General features: G+C 41.2%; 1 long non-coding RNA gene across 1 annotated transcript in view; it reads right to left on the bottom strand.

The window, feature by feature from the left end:
• Positions 1 to 3,290: 3,290 nt before the first annotated feature.
• LOC142053235 (uncharacterized) overlaps positions 3,291 to 4,607 on the bottom strand; it is a 12,641-nt gene continuing 11,324 nt past the window's right edge. Inside the window, exon 3 of the long non-coding RNA XR_012659139.1 lies at positions 3,291 to 4,607. This exon is cut by the window's right edge and continues 3,566 nt beyond it. This is a non-coding gene — a long non-coding RNA (uncharacterized LOC142053235).

Raw genomic sequence — 4,607 nt, 5'->3', positions numbered from 1 at the left:
GATGAGATAACTGGAGATCCTGATGGACAACCAGCTGACCATGAGCCAGCAATGCACCCTTGCAGCAAAGAAGGGCGATGGCACCCTGGGATGCATTAGGAGGACCATTGCCAGCAGGTCAAGGGCAGTGACACTTCCCCTCTACTCAGCACTGGAGAGGCACATCTGGAGTGCTGTGTCTAGTTCTGGGATCCCTAGCACAAGTGAGGCATGGGCATATTGGAGCCAGACCAGTGAAGAGCCAGTAATTGATTAAGGGACTGGAGTATCTCTTACATGAGGAAAGGCTGAGAGAGATGAGACTCTCAATCCTGGAGAAGAGAAGTCTCAGGGATCTTATCAATGTGTGTAAATACCTGATGGAAAGGAATGAAGAAGAGGGAGTCAAACTGTTCTCAGTGGTGTCCAATGACAGTAAAAGAGACAATGGGCACAAATGAAAACATTGGAAATTCAATGTGAACACAAGAAAACACTTCTTTACTGTGCAGATGGTAAAACTTTGGAAGAGTTTGCCTAGAGAGGTTGTGGAGTATCCATTCTTGAAGATATTCAAGACTCTACTGGACATGGTCCTGGGCAACTTGCCCTTGCTGTCCATGCTTGAACATGGGGTTTGGACTAGATGATCTCAAGAGGTCCCTTCCCACCTAAACAATTCTGCGATTCTATGGAACGCCTCAGGCTGAGGAAGAAATTAAACTTGAAGCTGTGTCCAGTCTGAGCATGCCAGCTACTAGGCACACTACATTAAGTAAAATGCTGTGCTGCTGTGAAACAGTATATACATAGGCTGAAGAGGAAACAATTCCCAGCAGTCCATGCCTTACAATTTAAACCTATTGTGTTCTTTACATTTCCTATTGCTTAACTTTCCTGCACAGAATGGCTGCTATTGTGGATCCCATTCTGAGTTCTTCGTCCTCTCCACTTATTGCAGGAGGAAATCTGTGTGTCCTTCTCAATGCTATGGATCCTCTAGGCAGCTGGAATTCTGAATTATAGGATTTCATTCTGGAAGTTGTTCAGGCTGCTACAAAATGGCCATATGCGTCTAGCCATTTTGCTGCTTCAAAATGGATAAACATAACAGTAGGTCCTGATAATGTAGAATTCAGTTACTGCTCTAAGACAAGATGATGACCAGCTGAGACTTTCACACCAAGTAATACCTCATATTTTACTCATTGGCGTTCACCTGTTCTTGGCATCCAGAGCCAAACAATGCAGCGGGAACCTTTCACATGATATGGGGCAACACTAGCAATTAGCAGGCACATCTGAGCTAACTAAGACTGTGGATGAAGCTTCATGTATTTGGGCTTGCTTGATCTGCTGATGAAAGGAATCCTGAAATCAACTTTTCAATACAGAACATGGTTACAAGATCACTGCTCCAAAGACTACCTAGAAGCACTACAACTGAAATTGTTTGGGATCATATTTCTGTTCTTCTCACTGCTGTACATTAAGGTGGTACAATGCAAATTAAAACAGTTCTCAGATGCAATCCAAATGTTGCCATATCCTTTCTGGAGATTTGACCAACCTTTTCCTTAAGACTGGATGTTCACTCCATACTTTTCCTTAAGAATGCCTGTTCTTAGATAAGAGCTGGTTAACAAATACCATTTATTACCCCATCCCAGAACCAATTTGTTTCCCTCTGAGGATCCTCATGTTACAACAGGAGAGATCCAAGGCCTGCTTCATCCATTCTTTAATTCTGAGATATAAACTTTGTCAGAGTTCAGAGACAGTTTTAGGTCCCCAGAAAAGGTAACTTAATTTCTTTTAGATTAAATTTTTCAAGCACATTCTCTTTGTTTTCTTGTTCTAGCAAGCTTTTCTGTATGAAACAGACATGAAATAACCTTCTTTCTTTTCCTTTCTCTTATTTTGCTATTTCATCATTTGCCCATATTCTGTTTCTCCAGTTGCAGACAGTCTCATCTTTTCTGGCCTACTCTGCTTGTCAGCCTCTCACTTTCAATGCAGAGACCTCCTCCATTCTCTCACTAGAAATATGAAGCTAGATGTTTAACATACGGATCTTTGAAAGTACTGGGCACCCTCTAACAGGCAGTGATAGATCTTCCCTAGTTTCTACTGGAGTTGAATTTCCTTGGCACCTTCTACTATCATGCCTGTATACTTAGGGCTTTTCCATTTTGGAGCTCAGCCTTCACTACCTTTCAACACCTCTTCTGTTTCTGAGGACTGTCTTTCATGCAGTTCCCGTTGCTCTCTTTCAGTCTGCTTAAAATGCTATCTTTAGCTGCCTTCTATTTTAGCAGACACCCATTTTGTTTGAAACACTAAATCAGACTTTAGCGGTCAAGATATACATGAGCATAAACTTCAGAAAGAATGGTCATATTTGATATTCCAGGATGCAACTGGAATGGGTCTCAGTTTCCGAGTGTGATGATTGCTTCCACCTAACCAGGGGTAAAACAAAGAACAGAATTGTGTGAATAGGAAACAGAGACTCTGCCTTGTAGTGCACCAAAATCCTAATAATGGTGAATTAGAATAGCATAGCTACATTGCTTGCTTTTTCAGCCCAAATTCCCAGTTTGAAACCCCAAATGTTCTGATCTTGAATTTCATGCTCACTTTTAGAATAGTATCAGTATGAGAGGAGGGCCATGGAAATAAGCTTTGCCTTATAGCTGATCAATAGAGGGTATAATTAAGGACTGTAGGCCAAATCCTCAACCAAGGTAATCCACCGTGATTTACTCCACCTGCAAATCTGGCTCACAAAATGGACTTGCTGCGTTAAATGTTAAATCACTCCCAACCAAGACAGAAAAACTGTATTCTGGGCTTACTTTCCCATTTGTAATTGTTTGAATTTTCCTTGATTTGAATGCCTATCTCTCAGGAGACAGAGGCAACCATTTCCTGAAAGAAAGCAAAAGTTAACTTTAATACAGGGTCTGCTTGATCCCTCAAAACAGGTCAAAGTTGAGATAATAATGGGTATCTGACTGGTGTTCAGACGCTTACATTCCCTGATGAATCCGTAGCTAACTCTACATGATGGAAATATCTCACATTATTCCTGTGTTTGCCAGCTTGCAGTGTCATTCCAGATGGCAAACACAAAAATAGCATGAAAAATTCTTTCTGAAACTCAGGCTCTAAAAGGGTTTTGTTAATCCTACAACAGATTTTCCAAGATGTCCATTCCTTACTAACATAAAACACCCCTACAGGAGTGTCTTGTAGAACCATTGTTACAGTAAATTTCAGTCCATTACTAATTTCATTACTGGCTACTTGCTAAAGGTATATTTATATCTTCATCACTCCTCTAAGAAATCTACGTCTGTTACATCTTATTCTTTGCTTGATGCTACTTTCATTAGAGTAGGAGTATCTTCAGAGCAATAGAATTGTAAAGGTCTCAGTTGTTAACATGAAAGTGGGACTGCTTAAATTTGATTACTGTGTTTAATGAAGTGTCACATTTATTTACAAGATGACATGATGAATCACATTACAGTTATTATAAATCAGCTTATGAGAATGGACAAATGGTTCAATAAAGCAATGGATTTACAAATCTAAGATGAACGCATTTGGGTTCCTTGTCATATTTCCCTTTAAAAAAAATTGCAGTGCACTATTTACTTTAGCCCAGGAGCTAAATTGGCAATTTGCTTAAAAAAAAAAAAAAGAGAGAGAGAAGAGAGGGTTCGCATATCATTTTATACTATACTTTCTGTCTCACTGACCAAAAATGTCAGGTCATTCACATGGGCAAATCCGGCCCACCTCAACATGGCTGTTACCTTAGAGCCGTAGATATGTGTTATTTTCTTCCTCTTCTAATGTAGTCATGTCGCACCCCTAGCAGAAGAGCTGTCCCACATCCATATCAGATACAATATCTCCCAACAAAAATTGTTTTGCCTGACTCCTTCTTTTGCCTGTATGCTGGGCCTTAAACTGAGGTTTAAATTACCCCCAAGACCATCAGTCCTAAGATTAAAATAAAATTGTATCTGCTTGCCTTTTGACACTTTCATCACCTTGCCTTCTGTGACAACAGTGACGTGAGTCGCACAAAGCCTGAAGAAAATCAAAAAGTAAATAAGCATCCATCCAGCCCCCCTTTCCCTCCCCAGCCTTGGAGTCTTCATTAAAAAGGTCTTAGTTCACTTCCATATGACGGAAATTGGCTCATTTGTGTGCTGTACTCTCTCTCCCTCTCTCTCTCTGCCTGACTTGCAAAGGAATTTGTTTGAAACATTTTTTTTCAGCGCATTTCTGTTTATTTGTGTTTGCCCTGCAGAAATGCTAATGCAGGTTCATTGCATTAAACAGGCCCGATAACGTCTGAGTGCACTCACATATGTGTAGGCTGAAAAACAGCCACATCCTGGGGAGGAGGGGGGCTGAGGAGGACATGTGTGTGTTTTGGGGTGTGCGTGCATAGGGGGGGAGGCTTCCAAGTGGTTGAGCTCAGGCTTTCTTGCCACATCTGCATTTCGCCCTGTTTGAGTGACAGGTGTACATGGATGCCACATCGGCTGCCAATATGTTATGAGACCATGGTAACAATCGCTCATCTCTGGGGAGCTATGCTGCCTCGT

This window comes from Phalacrocorax aristotelis, chromosome 2 (genome assembly GCF_949628215.1).
Source record: "Phalacrocorax aristotelis chromosome 2, bGulAri2.1, whole genome shotgun sequence".
NCBI lineage: Eukaryota > Metazoa > Chordata > Aves > Suliformes > Phalacrocoracidae > Phalacrocorax > Phalacrocorax aristotelis.
The sequence above is the reverse complement of the archived record's forward strand: the minus strand, read 5'-3'. Positions and strand labels throughout refer to the sequence as shown.